Source organism: Nesoenas mayeri, assembly GCF_963082525.1.
Source record: "Nesoenas mayeri genome assembly, chromosome: 7".
NCBI lineage: Eukaryota > Metazoa > Chordata > Aves > Columbiformes > Columbidae > Nesoenas > Nesoenas mayeri.
Genome location: NC_137551.1, coordinates 2,582,503 through 2,608,950, shown reverse-complemented (window position 1 = coordinate 2,608,950; position 26,448 = coordinate 2,582,503). Strand labels below are relative to the sequence as shown.

The 26,448-nt window shown below is 44.6% G+C and overlaps 1 protein-coding gene across 2 annotated transcripts in view; it reads right to left on the bottom strand.

Moving 5' to 3' along the window:
* The window catches only part of PRKG1 (protein kinase cGMP-dependent 1), a gene marked incomplete at both ends in the record, with an annotated part of 441,876 nt that overhangs the window by 174,978 nt on the left and 240,450 nt on the right, over nucleotides 1–26,448 (bottom strand). The gene's annotated exons all lie outside the window — the stretch shown is intronic.

The window sequence follows — 26,448 nt, the reverse complement described above, 5'->3', positions numbered from 1 at the left end:
GTTTAGACATTTGCATTAACTATAGACGTTTGCATATATACAGTTTCTAATAGAGCTTCTCCTTAGAGAAACAGTTTAATTAAACACAACTACTCTAAAGACCTCTGCACTTATTTTTTTTCCAGCATGTAATTAATTTCATCCCCATATCCCCTTTCACTACAGGGAACAGAAATGAGCAAAAAGACTCTAAAAAACCTTTCCAAATATTGTCATGAATAAAAACCCGAGAAATTACTTGGCTTTTATTTGCTGGTCCTTTAGTTCATAAACACCCTGGTTAATGAGTTTTCCCTCCCTAAGCACCTTTGCAGTATGTAAAACCTTCAATGTGCAAATTCCAATTTTGCTTCTCAAACCGCGTTGCGAATGCGTCGCATTTAAAGCCTCTTCTCATTTTCAAGGCAGAAACTCCTTTTTGAGAAGCCTTTTTTAGTTTTATAATCAAGCTGGTGGGAAGGAATGACCCACAGCTTTGGGATGAGAGATTTCTGGAGAACAAAATGAGTCTTGCATTCTGTTCAGAGAGGAACAGATAATTGTGGTCTGTATTCAATGTGCTGTAGTTGTCGCACCAGGTAAAAAGGTGACTTGCTTAGTCAGGAATGGCAAAAAACTCATTGATAATTGAATATTTAAAAGAAAAACACGTAGTGAATGTGAAAATAATGAATTAAGGACAGGTTGGTGGTTTGGTTGATTGGTTTTTTTGGATGGAAATGTCGAACAGCATCACAGTGCCCTGTCACAAACAGGTACCACAAACACATCTTATCTGCTCCTCAGAAGTACTTGCCATCCTTCAGTGGGAAATGCAAGTTTCCACCTCTATTTCTTTCATACAATCTTCATAGCAAGGGCATAACTATTAAGCTGACCACACTAGTTGAGTGAGCTCAGAGGACAACAAATAATTCAATTCACCTTTTTTTCCTGTTATGTCCCATAATTCTGATTCTAATTGTTTCCTTCCTGGAAACAATTCTCTCTGCTGCTGCATCCCAATGGATTTGAATGCGTTGAGCAAACAGCGCTGAAAAATAACAGGTTTCATCCTGTTCTAATCCTGGCCACTCGGTGCTGAACGGACACGTTCGAGTGACTCATGCTCCTCTGATGCTTCCCAATATCGTATTTGATATCGGTCCCCAAAGGGCAGAGCCCGGCAGCTCGCGCTCCGGCTCTTCAAACACTTCGGTAAATGGGAAAGTGTCATTTGGTGCCTCTCCAGCACGATGAAGATCCATCGATTGCTGCTGGAAACTGTTCCGTTCAAACAAATCTCTGCAGTTGGCAATTGGCCGGGGAGCACGGGACCGAGGCCAGAACACTGCATGTATATGTATATGTATATGTATATGTATATGTATATGTATATGTATATGTATATGTATATGTATATGTATATGTATATGTATATCTATATCTATATCTATATCTATATCTATATCTATATCTATCTCTCTGTAGCTATACATATATCTACATCCATATCCATATATCTACATCCGTATCTATATCTATACCTATCTACATCTATATATAGATATAGGTATAGATACGGATATAGATATCTCTGTATCTATACCTGTACCTATATTGATAGCTATACCTATACCTATACCTACATCTATATCTATACCTGTATCTATATCTATACCTACATCTACATCTATATCTATACCTGTATCTATACCTACATCTACATCTATATCTATACCTGTATCTATATCTATACCTATATATGTCCGACTCTATAACCATTACTACAGATACATAAAATTACACAAGCCTACACACATGAATATATATAAAAAAATAAATATATACACACATAAATATACCCATATAATTATTTATAATTTTACAGACACAGGCCACATATTTACATAGTAAACATTATATTTTATGTCTTTTAAAATCTACACCCCTCAGCTCTACATAGAGCTGGGCAGTAGCGAGCTGTGCTAATAAGGACCATGCAGTTCAGGAGAAGTGAAGTGCAGACAATGCGCTTCTGCACCGCTAATTATAATCACTCCTGATACTTTCTATGCACATTTATCCTGCCTAATGACAAACATACGATTTAATAATGGCTAATCACAGTAGAGCTTTAAATGTCAATAAGACCCTTATAATCAGCTGCAAGCATCATCTCCCGTTATGCTTTAAAACCTCTGCAAATGCGTTAGAGGGTTACGGAAGGAACAGCGTAAATTCTATAAGAATTGATGATATTAACAACTTCAAAGAGATATATTTCTGAGTGTATACATATGTAACAGGAGTTGCCTAGGACTACCCAATAATAGAAAATATTATACTGCAATCAAAGTGATACTACAATTCAAGTTTATTGCCTTTTTTATGCTTTTTCCTACTAAAATGTTATAGTTGGGGTTTCATTTTGTTTTTCTAACAGCGCCTAACGCAATCACAATCAGGTGTATTATAACATATACATTGTCACATGCACTCTTCCTTCACTCCAAGGCATGGAGAAAAGCAGCAATGCTTTAGTTGCATGGTAGAGATGAGCCATCCCATCCAAATGAGGATGCGGTGTGAGCTCCTAACGAAGGTGCTAGATAATTAGAATTAATTAATTAAAAGCATAGAGTGGTTAAACAAATGGAGATTTCATGGCTTGAAACAGGATGGGGGTGGAGATGTTGCCCTTCAGATTTAAATTCGAAGTGTTGATCATGGTCACCACTAAATTCCTGATGATAAGTCGACTGAAATGATTTCAATCAATTGTTTCAAAGTCACAGTATCGCAGTCTGTTTGGGACTGGAAGGGACCTCAAAAGATCATCCAGTCCAATCCCCCCATGGAGCAGGAACGCCCAGGTGAGGTCGCACAGGAACATGTCCAGGCGGGTTGGAATGTCTCCAGAGAAGGAGACTCCACAACCTCCCTGGGCAGCCTGGGCCAGGCTCTGCCACCCTCACTGAGAAGAAGTTGCTTCTCAAATTTAAGTGGAACCTCTTGTGTTCCAGCTTGAACCCATTACCCCTTGTCCTATCATTTTTCGCCACTGAGAAGAGCCTGGCTCCATCCTCATGGCACTCACTCTTTATATATTTATAAAGATTAATAAGGTCACCCCTCAGTCTCCTCTTCTCCAAACTAAAGAGACCCAGCTCCCTCAGCCTTTCTTCATAAGGGAGATGCTCCACTCCCTTAATCATCTTTGTTGCCCTACGCTGGACCCTCTCCAGCAGTTCCCTGTCCTGCTGGAACTGAGGGGCCCAGAACTGGACACAATATTCCAGATGTGGTCTCACTAGGGCGGAGTAGAGGGGAAGGAGGACCTCTCTCGATCTACTAACCACCCCGCTTCTAATCCACCCCAGGTACCACTGGCCTCTCTGGCCACAAGGGCCCAGTGCTGGCTCATGGTCATCCTGTTGTCCACCAGGACCCCCAGGTCCCTTTCCCCTACACTGCTCTCTAATATGTAATTTCCCAACCTATACTGGAACCTGGGGTTGTTCCTGCCCAGATGCAGGACTCTACACTTTCCCTTGTTAAATTTCATCAGGTTATTCCCTGCCCAACTCTCCAGTCTGTCCAGGTCTCTGATGGCAGCACAGCTTCCAGTGTCAGACGCTCCTCCCAGCTTGGTGTCAGCAGCAAACTTGCTGACAGTACACTCTATTCCCTCGTCTAAATCGTTAATGAATATATTGAATAATACTGGCCCTAGTACTGCCCCCTGAGGCACTGCACTAGGTACTGGCCTCCAACTAGACTCCACACCATTGACTACCACTCTCTGGCTTCTCTCCTTAAGCCAGTTTGCAACCCACCTCACTAATCTGTTGTCTAGACCACACCTCCTCAACTCAGCTGTGAGGATGCTGTGGGAGACTGTGTCAAAGGCTTTACTGAAGCCAAGGCAAACCACATGCACTGCTCTGCCATCATGCCCCTCTCTACACAAAAAGCACCAATGAGGCACTACCATAAAAATTACAGAAAGTATTCCAATTTTCTCCATCTATTGCACTAAATAATAGGAACTACTCATTATTGATCTTCTCCAAGACTTAATTATCTTAATTTTTAACACTGCCATCCTATCCCCAGCAGCTCAGAATCATGAACTTGAGGCTCTGATCTGAGATCCTCCTTTTCTCTGCTGCAGTGAAATAGGGGGAAAAACAGTTTTAAGTGAAAAAATGTTCACAAAAAAGCATCACAAGTATTATTTATGCTATATGTATTATATAAAATTATATATTACGTGTTAACGTAGCTGGGGTGAGCCCTTCAGGTGCAGTTGCTAAGATGAAACTGAAAATATTGGCTCATTTTGCATCGCGTTATTGGAAAATCACCTTTTAAGCCCAGCTTACTTTTCTGCTTTAAATCCTTAAATCAGAGCAACCACCAGAATAGCACCCGCAATTATTTCAAAATGCAATGCAATACTCGTATGGCCCTGCGATCTTTTAGCTTCGTTCAGAGTTTCTCCATGCTCGGTGAAGCCTTTCCACGTGTTTCAAGGATCATTGAGTGAATCATCCTCTCGGGCGGCGTTATCGGCCCCGGAATGTTTTATCGCCTTGCACCATAAGCCACAATTCATCACCTCGCTTTTGCTTTCAGGCTATTTTATTCAAATTGCAGTGTGTTTATCCGCCTCAGGCAAAGCAACAGCAGCATCTTTGTGTCCTTAGGGCCTCTGTGGCACTAAAAAGATGCAAAATTTCCACCCAAATTTAACAAACTTGGGTTTGACGTTGCAGGGATTATGGTGCAAATCACCGATGTGGAGAAGGCAGTCATTTCCAGTTACTTGTGTTTCGCCATGTACATCTTATAAAATGATGATGAAAAGCATCTTTAACTCAAACATTGCATTGTTTTACGCCTGCTACACTGTGGCCCGAGCAGACTCCATGTCGGGCTATGGCACAGAGCAACGCTGGATTGTATTTGATGTGTATTTAACAGCTAGCGCAAGAATAGATTGCCCTACTCTCAGGCGTTTCTGTTTCAAGATCCTATATAATAACAACCGTGGCAGCGGCACGGTCAAATAGACATTTTGTTTGTGCCTGAAATCGCCGGCGTATTGATACGACCTGAAGTGGGCAGAGCCAGTTCCATCTTTACTCTGATCCTTCATATTTTTTATTCCTGTTTTCCCCCTTGAGCTTGACTAACCTGAATTTTACATTAAAATTGTCTGCGGTGACTAATAATATATTGAGGTTATGTGGGGAAGAACCAAAGCAGGAAGGACATAATTCAATGAGAAGTTCTCCAGACACCTCCGCTCCTGCTACAATAAACTGTGAACACCCCAAACATCCCAAGGAACTGCAGATATTTTCCACGGGAATGAAACACGCCTGGGTAAGATCAGATCTGACCGAGAAAAGAACCCTATGGAAATGGTTATTAACAAACTCTGCTCTTTCCCACCGGAATCAAAACACCTCTGGTATTAAAAAGTCAATGATTCAAATTCGAGAGGTGGTAACATGAGCGACAAAGACGGCTGGGGAAAACAATATGAAACACCGCAGGTGGAAATGACTCAGTGGAAATTACAGCCACACTTTCTGTTCGTCTTTAGTCTTTCTGTTCATCTTTAGTAAGAAACTAGTACATAGAATAACTGTTGATATTTGATTACAAGTAACAGCATTCACTATTGGTTTTACTGAAGTTTTGGTGTATTATGCTGGAGAACGTAGGCAGACTCCTACTGAAGCGACTGCACTCTGCAGAGTCCACAAAACGCTCTATTTCAAATAAAAACTAAGAAAGGATCAACTCATCCCATCGCCCATGGGATGATGTTGGTATTCTTCAGAGGAAGGGATGTCCTTGGTGTCTGGAGGACCCCGCGGGGAGACCTTTTCCATCTGGGATTCAGAGAAGAGCTGGGCCCACCCAGGCTCCCCCATGTCCACCCCATGGAGCTCTTGCCTCTTCGGTTCTCTTACCGTGGGTGGTTTCCCCCCTAAAAATCTTGTATCACAGCAGGAGAAGAATAAAATTCTTCATAAAGAAAAGGCAACTGGAGTTTGACCAGCTGGTGCAGGCGCTGAGGCCCTTGGAAAGCTTCAAGTCAAATGTTGGTTGACTTCAACAGAGAGGATTCCATCCTTGCTCCTCATCATAGGGCTTACAACTGAAAATATCCTCACACTTAAGATATGACATCTATCAATACAATAATCCACATTAGATACTCCATATTAGATAACCCATATTAGATAATCCATATTAGATATCGAATCCCAGGACTTTTCTTGCCAGAAGAATGAACCGACTAATCCAACCTCTTGCCTCAACCACCACCCTCACCCAGCGTTTCAAAGAGAACTAAACATCTACTGAATTAATCAGGAATAACCCCAAGCTTGGGTAGGTTTATTTAGTGAAGACCCATAGCTGATTGTATATATTGTCATTTGTCTTTATCTACTGCAGTTCACAACCTTCCTGTTGCCCCCTCAAAATATCTCAGTCCTCTTCTAAAGACTCATAACTTCTTGGCCTTAATGAGCCGTTGTGACAAGGATTAATTAAGCATTATCAAAGTCTTTAGTTGCATCAGGATTTTTTTTCCCTTGGAATTTCAAAACACGCTACTTGTATTACAAAAGCTGCTAATTAGATGTCCTAATATGCTCTTTTTAAGCTGCTATTTTACATAACCCTTACTATGTCATCTCTTCTTCATCCCTTCTGTATAAATGTAGTTCTACTCTTCTTACATTCCTATGATCCAAAAGTTTTTCTAGGTTTTTAATTAAACTTACATGGTATGAGCAAAAGCTCACAAGCCATTCAAGATATTGTATTCATTCTAGTATTGAATATCCATATGAAAGATGAAAGCTGAAAGTTTAGTAAAGTAGTTTGGAGAGAATACTTTCAAGTATTATTTTGAGTCTGATGGAGAGTGATGTGTATCAGGTGAGATTAATGGAAAACCAACAAGGGTCTAATGCAGGTGAGAAGCCTAAAATTTAGTTGCTCAAACAACTAACTTAACGTAATGAAAGCAAGAGGGGTTGGAGTAAAATGTCTCCAGTTATTCGCAAAAGGAAAAAGAGAACAAAACGCAAATTCTCATGGGGGTGTGAGATTCAGCCTGGGACACGTCACCTCATTGGCATGTCAAGATTGTAAAGGCGTCAACGAGAAATCTTGTGTCTAAGAGTAACGAGTAATATATTCACATTTTAAAGAGACCTACAACTCAGTTCTAGCTCATTGCCTAAAGGAATCCCATGAACAAGTAAATTTAATAAACCCAATTACAGGAGGCATCTTAATACTGCCCTAATTTGGAAGGGAAGGCATTGACAAGTGAAGAAGTCAGCTTGGGAGACCATTAAAAAAGCAAAGGAAAAAGTAGTAAGAGTGAGCTGAAGCATCTCAGAGAATCCCCAGTGTAGAAAGTAGTTCCCTGCAATGCAGATGGGGCTGCACGAGGGGTCTGCAATTTGGGAAGGGAGGAATCGTTTCACCTATAGCAAACAGAAACGGGCCAGAAAAATCGTGTGGTATCGGGATGGAAAGAAAAAAGGTCCTAAAGAGTGCAGGAAAATCCCAGGTGGAATCAGTGCAGCTCCTGGTCCAGCCAGGAACGCTGCCAAAGCTTCATGGAAAAATCCGGGAAGACGATATATAAGAAACACATCCCGCAAGTTGTTCTGTTTCTTGAAGGCATCAAGGCTGGACAAGGATCCCTTTGATGGCCCTTCTGCTGAAAGAGCCTCTTTCATACATTTCATCTGAAAACCACAAAAATCGTGGTGTTCACACTGAAAAATGATCTGGAGAAATAGAGCGGCTTGGAGAGTTGATAAAAGAACCATAAATTCAACGAGCTGGCAAGAAAATACAAACCAACAGGGCAGAACTTGGGTTAATTCTTAAGATGATCTTGCACAAGTTTAGAATTAGTTTGATTACTCATAGGGAGTAAAGGTTTAACTGAATGATTCACGCCAATCATTGTATCCTAAAGAGACATACACTTGAAAATTGTAAAGGGGTTGAGAAATTCAGCAATGATTTGAAAACACAGGAGAGAAGCGGAAGGTCTTTAATTACGTCTTGGAAAATTTGTGAGCTGTCAAGCACTATATATTGATATCGCTGGAAAAGCAGAGAGGCCCTGGAGGAGGAAGCTTTCCTGAGACTTCAGCTCTCTGGAATTCACCAATTCTCCGGTAAACGAACCCAAATCTTCACCTCAAAGATAAGCCTGGGCTCTTCCATTGCTCCCTTCCCACTCAAGGGAGCACTTACACCCAAAACCAGCTGGAAACAATCCACCTGCTGAATGGTTTGGTGAGGAAAACAGTTGTTTGAAGAGCTGTTCGGATATAGCTAAATTAACGATACTTTCTAAAAAGTACCAAATCGCTATTTTCATTTTCTTCCTCCTCTTCCTCCTCCTCTTCTTCTTCCTCCTTCTCCTCCTCTTCTTCTTCTTCCTCCTCTTCTTCCTCCTTCTCTTCTTCCTCTTCCTCCTCCTCTTCTTCCTCCTCCTCTTCTTCTTCCTCCTCCTCTTCCTTCCTTCTCCTCCTCCTCTTCTTCCTCCTCCTTCTCTTCCTCCTCCTCCTCCTCTTCCTCCTCCTCTCTTCTTCCTCCTCCTCCTCTTCTTCCTCCTCCTCCTCTTCTTCCTCCTCCTCCTCTTCCTCTTCCTCCTCCTCCTCTTCCTCCTCCTCCTCTTCCTCCTCTTCTTCTTCCTCCACCTCCTCCTCTTCCACCTCCTCCTCTTCCTCCTCCTCCTCTTCTTCTTCCTCCTCCTCCTCCTCTTCTTCCTCCTCCTCCTCTTCTTCTTCCTCCTCCTCCTCCTCTTCTTCCTCCTCCTCCTCTTCTTCTTCCTCCTCCTCTTCTTCCTCCTCTTCCTCTACCACCTCCTCCTCTTCTTCTTCCTCCTCCTCCTCTTCCTCCTCCTCCTCTTCCTCCTCCTCCTCTTCTTCCTCCTCCTCCTCTTCTTCTTTCTCCTCCTCCTCTTCCTCCTCTTCTTCCTCCTCCTCCTCTTCTTCTTTCTCCTCCTCCTCTTCCTCCCCCTCCTCCTCTTCCTCCCCCTCCTCCTCTTCCTTCTCCTCCTCCTCTTCCTATTCTTCCTCCTCCTCCTCTTCTCTTTCTTTCTCTCTTTCATTTTCTTTTTCTCTTCCTTCTTTTCTTTCCCGAGTTCGAAGCGCTGCTCGGCTATTTAGCCCCCACAGTCACCCCTCCACCAACTTCCCATCGAGCTTATTGAACCACAGCGACCAGCACAAGCCCACGCGGAAATCCATTTACCCAGCCAGACACTCGCGCTCGTAATCCCGCACTGCGGGACGCTTTAATTCATGAATAATAACAACAAGAATGAGCAAAGTGCCATCTCTGCCTTCACCAGGTGGAACTAATTGACCAGACGCACCGTTGCGCCAATATATTTGTACTTCTTTGACGTCCAAGTCGGTCCAAGTTCGTGGCTCCAATTTGTTTTGCTATCGAAGCTCAGAGCTGCTCACAAATTTAGATTGTTCTCGGAAACAATGGCATGCAAAAATATAAATACAAAGGAAGAGCAAAAATGCAGCTGTCGGCATGCAAAGCAATGGGAAGAATTTCTTTTTACACCATGTTATGAGTAGAACAGTCTTACTCTGCTAAGCAACAGGACACATACAAAAATGAGGGATTTTTGGACTGTATAATACTAAGCAAGGTGATGGAACAAATTATTCTGTGAATAGTGATAGTTTTAGCTGAAAAAAAACCCTGTTTTTTCCCCATTTCAATTAAAATTCCCCTGGGTTTCTAACCAGCAGCCACATAAACTTCAGTCAGCACAACCAGCCACGAACTTGTCCAAGTACAGCAGCACAAGTGGAGATTTGGTTACTTTGCATCATTTTCAGCAAAACATTGTATACGGTTCTGAGTTTCACTGCACGCCTGCTGTCTGCAAAGAACGCTACGTTTTCAGAGATGAGTTTGAAGAACACTATTGTGAGAAATCCAGCAATATGAAGCTGCGCCTTGGAGGCACACCAGGAATATTAAGCAAAGAGAAACCTCAACAACACAGAAGCTGCTTCTCCCTTCTTCTCCTCTCCTCTCCCTTCCTTTCTCTCTCTTCCCCTCCCCTCCCTCCCTCTCCCTCCCCTTCCTTCCTCTCCCTGCCCTTCCTTCCTCTCCCTCCTCCCCTTCCTTCCTCTCCCTCCCCTTCCTTCCTCTCCCTCCCCCCCTTCCTTCTTCTCCCTCCCCTCCCTCCCTCTCCCTCCTCTCCCTCCCTTCCTCTCCCTCCCCTCCCTCCCCTTCCTTCCCCTCCCTCCCCTTCCTTCCCCTCCCTCCCCTTCCTTCCCCTCCCTCCCCTTCCTTCCTTTCCCTCCCCTTCCTTCCTCTTCCTCCCCTTCCTTCCTCTCCCTCCCCTTCCTTCCTCTCCCTCCCCCCCTTCCTTCCTCTCCCTCCCCTTCCTTCCTCTCCCTCCCCTTCCTTCCTCTCCCTCCCCTTCCTTCCTCTCCCTCCCCTTCCTTCCTCTCCCTCCTCCCCTTCCTTCCTCTCCCTCCCCTTCCTTCCTCTCCCTCCCTCCCCTTCCTTCCTCTCCCTCCCCTTCCTTCCTTCCTCTCCCTCCCCTTCCTTCCTTCCTCTCCCTCCCCTTCCTTTCTCTCCCTCCCCTTCCTTTCTCTCCCTCCCCTTTCTTCCTCTCCCTCCTCTTCCTTCCTCTCTCTCCCCTTCCCCTCTTCTCTTGATTAAAAACAAGGCAGTTTGCTAACCAGACTTCATCATAATTCCACATTTTAAAAGTAGTTCTTTCCCACAAGCAGGATTTCCAAGCGAACGGTTAAATAACTCACGCTCAGCTCCCCACCAGCTCAGGTAATGAGGATTAAAAGCTTCTGCTTGCTGCATCACAACACACGAGTTCCTGGTTGTTGCACAAATCAAGATGTTTCTCTCTGAAGCACAAACACCCACAGTGAGCACACTTTGTAGAACCCCGTCCCATAGGCAATCATAGGGATCTAGTTACTCTATTTGCTTTTTAAGGGGTGTCTCACAGATGCCTCGAGAGCAGCACCAGGCTCAGACCACCCTGATCCTGCCCTTCATCGCCCATAAAAATCATCCCAGCCACAATTCTTTACAGGAGCTCCAGCTGTGCTGGACAGAAGTAACTGAATTAAGTGACAAGATAATACTGTTCCAAGGCTCTACCTGGGGTTTAAACTATTACTCAAATACTCATCTCCTCTTTCTTTACATTTTCTTTTCTGGACTTCCAGTCGCTGCAGCTTCTTTCTCCCTCTAATTCTGACACGTCCAAGCTGGTAAGTGTTGGGCCACGGGAAGAGGACACGAATGACAGCATTTGGCTGGGGAAAATATCACAGTAACACCAGAAACTAATGCAAAGTAGCTGTCGATAAGGTCCATAACCACAGACCAATAAAACCCTCGGTAACGGTTGTGCAAGAACCTTTCTGCTTTCCAAGAAAGGGACCTGGGGGGCCTGGGGACAGCAGGGTGACCATGAGCCAGCACTGGGCCCTTGTGGCCAGGAAGGCCAATGGTACCTGGGGGAGTGGAGCATCTCCCGTGTGAGGAAAGGCTGAGGGAGCTGGGGCTCTGGAGCTGGACAAGAGGACACTGAGGGGTGACTCATTCATGTTTACAGATATATAAGGGGTGAGTGTCAGGAGGATGGAGCCAGGCTCTTCTGGGTGACAACCAGTGACAGGACAAGGGGTAATGGGTGCAAACTGGAACACAAAAGGTTCCACTTAAGTTTGAGAAGAAACCTCTTCCTGGTGAGGGTGGCAGAGCCTGGCCCAGGCTGCCCAGGGGGGTTGTGGAGTCTCCTTCTGTGCAGACATTCCAACTCGCCTGGACATCTTCCTATGTAACCTCATCTGAGTGTTGCTGCTCCATGGGGGGATTGCACTGGATGAGCTTTCCAGGGCCCTTCCAACCCCTCACATTCTGGGATTCTGTGACCGTGCCGTCAGAGACATGCAAGCCACATCATGCAGTCTTGCCTCTACCCTTTTACCCCTAAATTTTTATTATTAGATGATTACGGGGGGTCATGGTCTGTACTTAAGGGCTCTGCTGCTGGTGATGCCCATATGACATGGGGCACCAGGGATGCTCAGCAATAGCAAAGCACCTGTGGGAAAAGCTGTGACCAACCACTCTGGCATTAGGGAGCAAATCCTGGGCTGCTAAAGCTTTTTCTTTCGGCTCACACAGCACTGCATAGCCTAGAATACTGGTAAGCTTTTAATAGCTCCATTAATACAATGGCAAACATTGGCATTTGGTAGCGCAATGCCTATGAGAACGAGAAATGGCAAAGCAGGGAGCAAGTCACATTTCTTAGTTCTTGAACAGCTTCAGCTGTACTGAGCGGAACAGCCGGCAAAAGTAAAATATACAACCGGTCACCTAAAATATATCTAAGCCAAAGCAGTGGATGTTGCTGCTGTGAAGTGGGTAGGGCTGCTGAAACAAACTCTGCTTTCCAGCAGGAATCACAAAACTCCCTCGATCGAGCTGCTTCGCCATTTGTCTGTTTTGACAGCGTGTTTACTCTCACAAGGTTTAACAAGCAATCCCATTCAGGAGCCTATATTAGATTTGATTCAGCACCGGAGTTAAGATTTTGGGATATACTTATTCAACAGATTGTCGCCTCCTTCATAAACAGGTAATTTTAGTCAAGGCAGGATCGCAGGCTCACCCCTCCTTCAGAAAAATGGTTTGGGGAAGAATTCCAGTGCAGCCACAAGTAGCTACACTTCTATTTCCCAAAGCATTTCTTATTAAAAGAAGATGATAGCACCTGAGACCTATTAATCAGATTTCAAATGTCCTCCCGGAGGGTTATTTCCTCGCCATGTCCAGCCTCCCCGGTGAGGGTGTGTAAGGTCTGACAGCCGGTTGTGATTCAGCCTGTTTGTTTTTCCAGTCTCTGTGTCTACGTCTTCCTGAAATGACCTGATCTCTGAGAAGGAACTTGCTTCTGTATTCGAAAACCAGTGGACGACCACAGTCTGAATAAAGCAACAGTCAAACAGCAGCAATAACATCGGATACTGGAGAGCATGGGCAGGGAAATGGAAAAGGGCAGTTTCAAAATATCACTTAGGAAACGGAAGGACCGAGTGCTTTGTCTTTTGAAAACAAGGTCTTGTTCGTCACCCGATGAGAAAGCAGGAGGTAGGAGATACAACATTGCCTTAAAGCACCCTAAGAACTTACAAAACCTTGACTGTTCAGTATTTTCCTATGCCCAGACAACCAGGGCTGGTCTCTCCACGCAGCATTTAGCAGGGGACCAGCAGAGAAACCTTCTCCTCTCCCTCTCCCAGCATTTACCCCGTCCCCTCCTCCTTTCTGGGGAGAACCTCCCTGGCTCTGCACCAAGGGGGTTGGTTCCAACACTCGGCTCAGATGGGGAGAACTGCATGGTCAGAACCACACATGGTCCCTTGAAGGCCTGTGGTCCACAGCCAGGTCACCTCCATCCATCCACCCACCCATCCATCCACCTACCTGACCACAGCCCGGTCACATCCATCCATCCATCCACCTACCTGACCACAGCCAGGTCACCTCCATCCATCCATCCATCCATCCACTCACCCATCCATCTGACCACAGCCAGGTCACCTCTATCCATCCACCTGACCACAGCCAGGTCACCTGCATCCATACTTCCATCCACATGACCACAGCCAGGTCACCTCCATCCATACTTCCATCCACCTGACCACAGCCAGGTCACCTCCATCCATCCATCCATCCATCCATCTGACCACAGCCAGGTCACTTCCATCCATCTGACCACAGCCAGGTCACCTCCATCTATCCATCCATCCATCCATCCACCCACCCACCCGACCACAACCAGGTCACCTCCATCCATCCACCTGACCACAGCCAGGTCACCTCCATCCATCCACCTGACCACAGCCAGGTCACCTCCAACCACGGGCTGGAGGGCGAACGGGGCCACAGCAGAAGATACTGCTAGCAAAAAAGAGATAAAAGTAAAAAGAAAGATGGTTTTGGGGAAGGGCTGGGGAGGTGGAGATGAGTGAAGGAAGTGAAGGGATGTCACACCTGGACAAAGATGCAGGAAGGAGCACGAGAATGACTTTGGGGCATCGCTTGAGAGCCTTTTTGGGGTGTCTGCTTCTGAAGTCAACGTGGGAGAACCTTGTAGGGTTGCAGAGACAGGTCTGGATACCCAGCACTTGGGTCCCACTGAGAAGAAACTCATTGGCAGGTGCCGAAACCGCTTCACGTAGCAAAGCAACAGCCAACCACGCTCTGAACCAAACCTGGAGGCGATCAGAGCCGGTGGCAACGCTAAGGGCACAACATCTGCGTGGGTACAGCTGCTTGATGGAAGAAACCTAAACATAAGGAATTTTTCAGCAGAAGGAAAGGGGGATATAAAGGCTGGGAAGAAAGGACCAACCTCAGAGCACACAGCCAAAGGCACAGAAAAAGCTGCAATTTCTCTGTTTGCTTTCTTTGGTTCCTTTGCGAGATGAATCCCCCCAAAATCACAGGCTCCCATCCCTCCCTCCCAGGTCCCAGTACATCAGGACACAGGGAAATCACTAACGCTTGTCCTGAGCCTCCAAATCTTGCTCCTCCGACCATCCCACCTGGGTGGCGAGAACATTTTTCCTGACACAGTCGCTTTCTTTGGGTGACAGAATATTTAACATGATTCACGAGGAGCTATTTTCCAAGCCGTTAAATACATAATACGGAAAGCAAATAACACCGTGTATTTCATTAGAGAAACTTGTGGGGTTTTCAATGCATGCTGCAAAGGACAGTTTGCAATAAGAAAAGTTTCTGACGCGTTTACTGATGTCGTTAAGGAGCACACAGCTACAATGGCTGTTGATTAATATATATATATCACTAAAAATTCCTTGCTGATCTGCAGAAGCATCATTCCATCATTAGAAATCCTTTTGACTTTGATGAAAAATGCTGCTAACTTCAAACCGAGGGTGGTAGCAGGCATCTCAGTGAGCAGCAATCATCTTTAAAACCGGCATATTCAAGAGCCTTTTTTCTGCCTCTAATAACATTTATTAATTATTTGAAAATTTCTCCAGCCCCCAGCCAGCAGTAATTTTTTATAATTCACATAAAACTTCATGCTGCATCCCAAAGGCAAGCGGTAATTGAGGTTAAAACGCACTGAGGCTGCCTTGCCCTGGCAAGTTTGCTCGTTGACTTTGGAGCTACCTAAATGTCATTGCTGCTCCTTAGGAGCTGGACTTGGTCGTTTGCAGTTGCATAAAACCCGAATCAAAGCTGAACTTGGTCCCATTTGCAGTTGCATAAAACCCGAATCAAAGCTGGACTTGGTCCCATTTGCAGTTGCCTAAAACCCGAATCAAAGCTGGACTTGGTCGTTTGCAGTTGCATAAAACCCGAATCAAAGCTGAACTTGGTTGTTTGCAGTTGCATAAAACCCGAATCAAAGCTGCACTTGGTCATTTGCAGTTGCATAAAACCTGAATCAAAGCCGGACTTGGTCATTTGCAGTTGCATAAACCTGAATCAAAGCTGGACTTGGTCGTTTGCAGTTGCACAAAACCCGAATCAAAGCTGGACTTGGTCATTTGCAGTTGCACAAAACCCGAATCAAAGCTGGACTTGGTCCCATTTGCAGTTGCATAAATTCCGAATCAAAGCTGGACTTGGTCCCATTTGCAGTTGCATAAAACCCGAATCAAAGCTGCACTTGGTCCCATTTGCAGTTGCACAAAACCCGAATCAAAGCTGGACTTGGTCGTTTGCAGTTGCACAAAACCCGAATCAAAGCTGGACTTGGTCGTTTGCAGTTGCATAAAATCCGAATCAAAGCTGCACTTGGTCCCATTTGCAGTTGCACAAAACCCGAATCAAAGCTGGACTTGGTCATTTGCGGTTGCATAAAACCCAAATCAAAGCTGGACTTGGTCATTTGCAGTTGCACAAAACCCAAATCAAAGCTGGACTTGGTCGTTTGCAGTTGCACAAAACCCGAATCAAAGCTGCACTTGGTCCCGTTTGCAGTTGCATAAAATCCGAATCAAAGCTGGACTTAGTCATTTGTGGTTGCATAAAACCCAAATCTAAGCTGGATTCCTGCTGCCCAACCCACTCTGAAAAAGAAGGTGAAAGACGAGTGCGAACGGGATAAAGTTTGACGACCACGTCAAACTTTTTGGAGGTAAAAGGAGAGGAAGAGCTGCTGATGGATCCCGCGTAGCCCAGACGTAGATCTGGGCTTGGATTCAGTGCGGTATGGTGCTAATTAAGATCACGTTCATTAATCCAGAGAGGTCTTCTGTTGATGAGGGCGCGTCAACAGCACCGCCAAAAACACAGAGAGCACCCGCGGTTCTGACTTAGAACTGAGATGAATGTCATCCTGACACAGAGAGACCCACACTGCTGCCTTTTCCCTCTCCTGCCATATTTGCAAACAGAAAATATCCTTTAGAAACGCTATTTTAACTCAGCAGGATCAGATATAGATCCCAGATTGAGTTACTGGTATCTCTGGCATTGTGGCTTCACTTGTGCAAAATACCCAGCCCTGGAAAATCAGTGTCATGGGGGGAAAATAATTGCATTTGAGGTGTATTCAGGCACTCCCCTGCATTAAATGTACGCAAACCTGTGCCATGGAGGACAGGTAATTTTGACAGATTCAATTAACACTGCCCGCCTCATAGGCAAGCAAGAGGAAAAGTGATGAGCAGGGGAGGTGGTTTGCTTTTTTCCAGCACGAAGATGTTGCCCTTTCAGGACAGACTTAACCCAAAGTTCTTTGAGATAAGGACTTAATGCCTCGCCTTCAAAGAAGTGGATTTTCACTCTTCCCAATGATCCCCTAGCACAAGGCAGAGCTGCAGAGGAGGGACCATCAGCCTCGCACTTCACATGTTCAATATGTAGAAAGGTTCCCATTACTGCATCCAGCATCAATATCAGTGCCATGATCTATTCACCCGTTCAAATAGGTTTCAGCCCGTTTTTAACCTTTAAAGTGCAGAAGTCCAAGTTTAATCCCAAAGAAGGGGATTAAATCTCCCCGACGACAGGACTGGCTGTTCCAGCTGCTTTGCAAACGCTCTCATTTAAGAGATGACTTTTAACATCCTTCTTAATTAATCAGGTCAAGCAAGCTCAGCACAGACATTTTTAAAACAGGCTCAGGGGCTTAACTCTGCTGAAACCTGTCCAGAAAATATTAATCTTTAGATGGTGGGTTATTTCCAGTGGTTCTGAGGCTCCCGAGCAATCGCGCTCGCTCCAGCATCGGTTCAGCATCGCCCTGCTGGCAGGTCCACATCCCACAGCTTTATTTAATGAGACTTGCATTGGAATCCTTTCAGAAAATTGCTGGGACTGTGGCTCGTTTGGCCATTCCAAATCCATTCGTACAGAATTGCTCTTATCCAATTTTGATTAATCCTCTCCCAAGATGAGATTTATCAACTGGAAGTAGAGAAGTGAAGTTTACTTGTCTAGAAAATGCGTTTTTTATTGAAATACCAGGCACTTATGCTATACAAAGACTCCAAAATAAGAAGTAGAATCACAGAATCCCAGAATGTGAGGGGTTGGAAGGGCCCTGGAAAGCTCATCCAGTGCAATCCCCCCATGGAGCAGGAACACCCAGATGAGGTTACACAGGAAGGTGTCCAGGCGGGTTGGAATGTCTGCAGAGAAGGAGACTCCACAACCTCCCTGGGCAGCCTGGGCCAGGCTCTGCCACCCTCACCAGGAAGATGTTCCTTCTCAAATTTAAGTGGAACCTCCTGTGTTCAAGTTTGTACCCATTACCCCTTGTCCTATCATTGGTTGTCACCGAGAAGAGCCTGGCTCCATCCTCCTGACACTCCTCCTTTCCATATTGATCACCTTCAATGAAGTCCCCCCTCAGTGTCCTCTTGTCCAGCTCCAGAGCCCCAGCTCCCTCAGCCTTTCCTCACACGGGAGATGCTCCACTCCCTGCAGCATCTTGGTGGCTGCGCTGGACTCTCTGCAGCAGTTCCCTGTCCTGCTGGAACTGAGGGGCCACAACTGGACACAAGATTCCAGGTGTGGTCTCCCCAGGGCAGAGCAGAGGGGCAGGAGAACCTCTCTGACCTACTGACCACCCCCTTCTAACCCACCCCAGGTCCCATTGGCTTCCTGGCCACAAGGGCCCAGTGCTGGCTCATGGTCACCCTGCTGTCCCCAGGACCCCCAGGTCCCTGCCTTGATCACTACAGTTTCCTGGGAAGAAAAGTCTCCCCCTTTTTGGTTCATGCCACGACACATAGGGGGTTGATTCAAATAAACATGTTTCAAGGCTTACAGGATCTTTCATCACGCTCATTTCCTCTATTTCTTTCCTTTATTTTGCTTTATTTCCAGCTCAGGACATCACGGTCACCTGTGGGTCACCACGTGTGTCACCCGGCAAATTGAGGGCAAGCAAAAAAAGCCAAAAAAGCAAACCAAAAAAAGGCAAAAAGGCCGAGCAGGGGAAGAACGGATCGCTACACCTGCAATTAGCTTTACACTTCGCAATTACTCTTCAAATCCTTCAGCTTCACAAAGGTGTGCTAAAACATGATTCTGGCCACTGAACGTGCAGGCACGCCTGCCAGCTGTTGGGTGTTTCCCCATTAATGAGAATTAATGAGAATTTCCCTATTCCCACCTGTACCAACACCCCGCACCAGCTGCTGCTTCCTCCCCAGGGACACGGATTGACACGGGGATGGAAACACAGGGCTGTGTGTTGGGCAAGTCCTGCTGACAGCGGGATGCTCGGAGAAGCGAGATGACAGCTCGGGGTCTTGTAGGACGGTTTTCCTGTTCAGATAAAGCACCTAAATCCAGCCACAAAATCTAAAAATCAAAAAAAACCCCAGTTTTCTTCTAGTTAATGGGTGCAGACAGATACATCTTTCTGTAGGCCAGCCCAAAGCCATGCGGAATAAAGCTCAAATATTTTGGAGGCTTCAAGATTTGATTGAGTGTAGGTTTTTTTCCTTACACCTGAAAAGAAAATGATCTATTTCTCCAGGAAAATAAAATGATGGTTTTATTTTGAAGCCGCGGCCTTCATTCCCAGACTGGAACACGCGATCAGGTCTCCGTGGTGCCCGTGATGTTACAGACCTTGTGCTGTTGCCTCTTTTCCAGATGACACAGTGGTAAGTGTAGCTGGTATTTTCTCACATGGCAGCTGTTAAATACCTTCGTTACCCTTTTCATGCTGCTCCCAACCTTCTCCAGTTCAACTAGAGAGATTTTCTGAGCCGGGAACCAGAAGTATACCCAGATATATTCAAGATATATTCAACCCGGGGATTTACACAGTGCTAGAAAGACTTTAATTCTCTCTTTTTAAATCTCTGTTTCTCTCCTAGTGCTCAATTGGGCTTTTTTGACAGGCCACTGGGCTGACCTTTTCACAAACCCAAGACCTCATATTCCTCAATTATAAGCCCCAGCTCCGAGGCCATCAGCTTATATACAAAAATAGGATTGCTATTGAGCTTTCCATCCCTCTGCCTTCATTCTCCTTTCTAACACCAAGTCCCACATCTCCATACGATGCTCACAAATCTCCTCACAACTGAAAATACTCAAAATGCTACTTCTCCCGCTGCCTGAGATTTGTTTATAGGCATTTGTCATCCTATAGAGACACTTTAAGACCCTACTACGTAATATATATTTAAAAGTCGCTGCTGCAAAGTCAAACCCTATTTCACTAATAAGATGCCATTTTAAACAATCTACGTTATCTATATGTTCAGGTTATTAAATCTGGGGGAATAAAGAACACAAAGTAACACACAGCTGGACAAATATTTAACGGGCCTGCCATGTATTTTACAAGGGAGTAATCACTACTCAAACATTTAGTGACAAAAAGTAAACACCTGCTGATTATTTTACATTAAACCTACAATATTACTCAGTCATAGATTTTACACTTTATATACAATCTAATTGCTATTTCGTTTTTCACTATATTTTATTACGACCCTATCATTTTACAAAGTCAAGAATTTCACATTGAAATCCTGACCCTGGTGAGAAGACGTTTATTTTAATGGAGAAACGGGATTTGGCCCATCCAGGTCAGATCCCACTTTGCTGGCTCATTGTTTTCCATACAACTGAATCTTCCACAGAAGAAGATTCTACACTTAAAGCCATTTCTATATCCCATCTCTACAGAAATAATTAACACCTGTGGACGTGCCACAGAACCATTTTGGGTCATAACAGCGCCAATGGGGCAGAACCAATATTTGGGCATATTCTTCTCTCTGCTGTTGGAAATTCAGGCACTAGATAATGTCCAACGACAGTATTATTATTAGTATATATTATACTATATGTTGCTATTGGCTTTTTGTTAAGACTCAGCAAAAACTGTCATCTCGGGTATCACTACGCTGTAACTACTCCAGTTTGTCAACAAGATACAATACAATAGTTAAACACAAAAAGCTGTTAAGGGAACCAGTAAATTCTTGTGTATTCATGAAAAATAGAAGCTGCCAATTGTAGAATATAAGGTCGCAACGAGAGCGTGAGAAAAGCAGATGTCCCCAGTTACTGTGACAGACACATTATGGCTAAAAAACTTCTGTAGTGCCCACTTTACATCAGCTCAGCCCACTTTACCCACCTGGAATAACCAAGAACAGCTTTCCCTATCTCTCCACATCGGTTTTGTTTTATGTATTTTATAAATGAGGTGGAAGGTTATTTATCCCCAGCCCAGTTAAGAGAGACTCACATCGGCTCATCTTCGGCTGGAAGAAATGGTGGTGTCTAAACTGACAGGCCGCTGAGGCGCTTCCTCAAGCTTTACCAGCTTCTAAACTAAATTTGCGTTGCCCTTTTCCTTGCAAATCCACGGGGAAAGGCTTGAAATCACATACTGAAGAAACTACTGTCTTACAATTGGCAGTACTTGAGGATCCAGCTGTAAAAAAGTGATTATCGGCCAGGCAAAACGAGCTTTGGGGTGGTGACGGAGCACACCTGGGCCTTGGGCCCCTTGGGAACCACAGCACAGCCAGACAACTGAAACCCCCCGAATCCTCTTGTTTCTGGGCTCTTATTTGTAGTAAATGATACCAACTGGGCTAGAAAAATCATCTCAAACTAACTTGACGACTTCATGATATGGAAAGAAATACTAGATTGGGCTTAGCTTGAAAACTCATTGCCAGACCAACTCTAAGATCGCGGTTTGACCACCAGTTTAAGGATGCTGAAATCCAGTGCAACCTTCTCATCATAGGCCTCGAGAAGCAAAATTATTATTAATTTGCCTATTCGTGCCATGTTTCTGCCAGTTTGGGGTGAAATGTCATCAATGCCAGAAGGGGAGAACAATTAGTTGCTAAATCATAAAGCTGAACTTCCCTTTAATCAAATGGGGCTAATTAGACAGCGGAGTTTCAACAGCACCGGTCGCAACCTTGAGATGAAAAATTGAGCCTGAGTTTAAAAGAGCAAACCTGCCCAATATGCCAAGGACATATCAAGAGTGAATTTTAGTTTATAATAAAACTAGTTTATAATACCATATATAATGCATATTATATATAGTATACCAAATAAAACTAGTATGTAATAAAACTAATATAAATGTAAAGAATTTCTCATTTAAATGTATTTCTTCAAGCGTTTAATGGATCGATTACATTTGTGTAACGCCTGTGATGAAACAAGTCGGGGTCTGGGCTGACAGGGCAGGAGGAAAGCAAAGGAGAATGAGATTTCCTTGCATTTTACTCTTGCAATTAATCCCCGTCTCGGACAGAAACACCATAATTTGCGGTTTCCTATGAATATACAGATCTAGGTGAACCGAATTTTCCGGTGTAATTAGAGGGAGCTCAGACACTGTCACAGGTTCTGGATTTAGAGCGTGTTCTCTGCCGCCTTGCCCCTTATTTTGTCTAATTCACCGCTGCACCCGAGCTGAACACGTATATCCCCTTCGGCTCAAGCGCTTTTAATTCTGAATACCGTTCACGGCAATTTTTTAATCTAAAAAATTAGCTGAACTATGTAGAGTTATGTCCTGACTGCAGAAAATAACGTTGGTAATAACACGAAGTCGTGAACGTAGAGCACTAAGCAAGCATTCCTGGGAGAAAATGCACTTTGTTTTTGAATCAGTACACACACCGAGAGCGGTTTACCCAGAGACATATAGAGTTCAGCCCGGGGAGAGAAAGCCCTTCAAGTGCTGTATAAGGAATATGAAGCCTTAACGTTGTATATGCAAATAAATAACATTTTTAAACGGTATAGAACGTAATCCCATTCAGGGATGCTGAAGTTTTCATCAATATGCCGAATGCTGACGCTGCTTGATCCTATTCCTCACACAGTGATCATTTATTTCTGCATGTACAGAATCACACAGACTCACAGAATCGACTGGGTTGGAAAAGAGCTCAGAGATCATCAAGTCCCACCCTTGGTCCAACTCCAGTCCATTGACTAGATCATGGCACTAAGTGCCATGTCCAAGCTGAGCTTAAAAACCTCCAGGGCCGGTGAGTCCAGCACCTCCCTGGGCAGCCATTCCAATGTCTGACCACTCTCTCTGCACAGAATTGCTTTCTCATCTCCAGCCTCAGTTTCCCCTGGCAGAGTTGAAGCCCATGGCCCCTTGTCCTATTTCTGACCGCCTGGGAGACATGGGATCTTGAACTCCTGTATCACCTCATCTCCGCTGTTTTGCTGCACAGAAGCACATCCAGCTTCCACTAGAGCTTTCACACCCTCCGAGCTCGCTGTGATGCAAGATTTTCACACAAGACAAGGAAAAATACATAATTATAATCGTTAATTCTGCCTTCCATGCTCTTTTAGCTCCCAAAGTACACTGTGTAGCGCACTGGATCCATCTGGAGGTAACGCATCCGCTCCTCTAAGCTCTTTTATCACTGACCACAAATAGTTTCTCCTGCCCACTATCCAAACAAATACCTTCCAAATATCTGATATTTGCTGTATTTGTGGCAGGACTGGATAACTGGTTTGCTGAGTTCACATTTAGACAACGCATCCAGGACCTGCGGGATCAATTCCCTGCTGCCTGTTCCTGGTACAAAGTTCAGCTGCAGGAAACAGAACTCCAGACCTGTTAACGGCAACTCATTCACCCGATGCAAACGTAAAGCTGCAGCTGATACAAAACACTAATCAAAAGATTCCACAAAGATGGAAAACAGCTTAAAAACATTAAAACAATATATAAAGACAGGCTATTTTGCTGATGAGGGAATGCTGGATTTTGAGCACACCAACAGCACCCAGAGCATCCGCTCAAGTTAAGCGGATGAAGATAACCGGACTTTTGAAGCCAGAAATGGGAAAGCGACACAATCTTTTAAACTAAAACCATTTTCTCAATGAAAACTTTGGATAATTAGGTGTTTCAAATGTAGCATTTCTCGCAGCTGGCAAAAAAATAATGTCATTTTTACCTTAGAAAGAATAGACTAGAAAGGTGCAGCATGGCCAGTCCTGAGAGATCTTTAAACACCCCTTTCAGGCTTCAAAAATCTGAAAATGTTTAGAGTTAGCAATAAAAATAAACTGCATAAGGGTGTGTGTAGCACTGACACATTTATCCTTTGAATATATCATCTCCTTCTCAGTCATTTCTCATCTGACAGAAATAAACTGCTTGGGACAACTGGAAAATGGAAGATAAGTTGGGACCCATCCGGTTTCCTTTCAACATAAGGACATATTATTCTCGTTTTCCCTTTGCCATGATTTTCACATGGATATAAATTGCTGTTCAGACAAACCCAAAAAAGATTTTGAATGATGAGTTCAACTTTCAAACCAGAAGCCCTCAAAAAAAACCCCAATTAACTGGGATTTGCTTTGACCACTGTCTTGGTTTTGGTAAAAAACAAGTTTCTCTTTTAGTGAATTTGCTTGTCAGCTAAAGCTTCATATCAGCTGCATTTTCCTGGAGAAGCAGATCCATGTTTTGGTGAACACAGCAATGGAATGCGAGGTTATTGATAAGCATGGATGGACATCTTGCCAGAGGGGCAACGAGAAACAGGTGACCAAAAACTGATCAACTGTGTATAATATCCTATTGACATGATACTTCATATAAAAGTGGGAGATCACAAGGATCTCGTCCCTTTTTCTTTTCCCTTTTCCTTATGGTTGACATTAGGAGAGGACCTTGGAAGTCGTCCCTGTGAACTGAGGCCAGTGACAGACTGAATCCAGCTCCGGTTGGCTGCAGAGTCCAGTCCAGGACTTCGGGTGCCGGCTCTGCAGTCGCTGGGACTTTCAGGATTGCTTTTGTATATTTTGTATTATTTTCTCTATTCTTATTAGTAGCATTAGTAAAACATTGTTAATTTTTCCCAGCTCTCTTCTCTCTGTCCTTCTTTCCCTCCCAATCGCCTGTCCTGAGTGGGAAGGGGGGAGAGTGGGTTAACAATACATCTGCCAGGGTTTTATTGTCACCCCGCAATCTAAACCCTCGACAACCACCTATTCCCTGACCAAGCTGCTTTTGGGAACATCTTTCCCCTGACACCGGCTGCAGGACAGAACCTTAGTGTTAAATTCATCAACCTCATTCATGCTTTAGATATTTAGTCCCCCTATTTCTTCCCTACTGTACATTCCTTTAACCAGGCTGTGCAAACAGGAGACATGGAACAAAGTTTCTGGCTCAGAAACACCATTTGCTGAAGATGCCCTGGGATGGCAGAGGTTTTGCCCATTAAAAAGTCCACACAAACCCAATCTGCATGCTGATGTGGCTGTTGCGTGATGCCACCCTGATTCCCTAAAACTCAAATTTAGCAGAGAACTGAAAAAAACCACAACAGTCTTGTCCAAAATCTTCATGGCTCCTTCTGCTTATGAAGAGAACAGTAGGTTTTCACCACAATCTGTGTTACAAGGCAAAGTCATGCACAGGACGCACCAACAGTCCCACCCAACACACCAACAGTCCCACCCAACGTCAGTGTTAAAGCATCATTTGCACAAATGCTGGTTCTTTCTTATGGAATCCTCAAATTTCCACGTTTTAACCAGCACTTAAATAGCCTGGAAGAAAAGCCAAAGGAAATCTGAAAGGGATTTATCTCTTGCAAACTGTTGTGTTCAGCGTGTGCTGCTGCTTCTCTCCCTTGGAATGGGAGTTTGGTGTCACCCTCCAACTTCCCAAGGTGTCTCCACCTTGTCATCCACCATCAAGATATTACGAATGTCAAGCAAAAGTATTCTTTAAAAGCCATTTTTGGTGGCTGTCATACTCCAGACAGTTACAAGAGCAGTAAATAGACATTATTTTTGCATAAGTTCAATTATAGTCAGCTGAGGCCAGAACGGCCGCAGCACTACCAGCTGTGGAAATCCAGCTGTGCCAGTGGAAAGCTGTTGGATTTCTAACCCTGATTCATGTCCAGAAGGACATGAGTCCTGCCTGGAATATGAGCCATTTTTGTTGAGATACGGTGACACAGAATCATAGAATCACAGAATTATTTAGGTTGGAAGAGACCTTCAGGGTCATCGAGTCCAATCATAACTTCACCTAAACATGAATATATTAATATCATCACTAGAGTACTCAACCCACTGGGGTTTATCTAAAACAGAAAAACGAGTCATCCCACCATTTTCTTTCCTAAACGACATAAAACTGCAGCTCTCTGCTTGCCAGAAAGAGAAGGAAAATGTCATGAACCTTGGGAGAACATTTCGGAGAGGAACCGCAGAGCAGCCCCAACCTCACTGATACAACAGAGTCTTGACCAACCCAAGGAAACAACTTCATGGGTTGGAGAAGTTGAGTTCAAATTTAACCCAGTGCAGACGCAGGGAATCTCTCCAGTTTCAAGCTGGTCCCATGCGGTTCCAAGCCACCAAACCCCAGCTGATCAAGGTCTACCTAAAACCAGCTCTAGACCCAACTTCTTCTACAAGAAAGTCACGTGTGTTGCTTTTTAGTGGACTTGTTGGGCTGGGCTTTTTAGTTTTGGGGATCTGGTGAATCAAGTGTAAATGTAAAATAAGGCTTTGTCCAGTGTTAAGTTTTTGGTTGCGATATCAGACACCAACCAACCAGCCAACCATCTCAGTGAGACCTGGACAGGCTGGAGAGTTGGGCAGGGAAAAATTTAATTAAATAGAAAAAGGGCAAGTACAGAGTCTTGAATCTGGGCAGGAACAACCCCAGGTTCCACTGTAAGCTGGGGAATGACCTATTAGAGAGCAGTGTAGGGGAAAGGGACCTGGGGGTCCTGGGGACAGCAGGGTGACCATGAGCCAGCACTGGGCCCTTGTGGCCAGGAAGGCCAATGGTACCTGGGGTGGGTTAGAAGGGGGTGGTCAGTA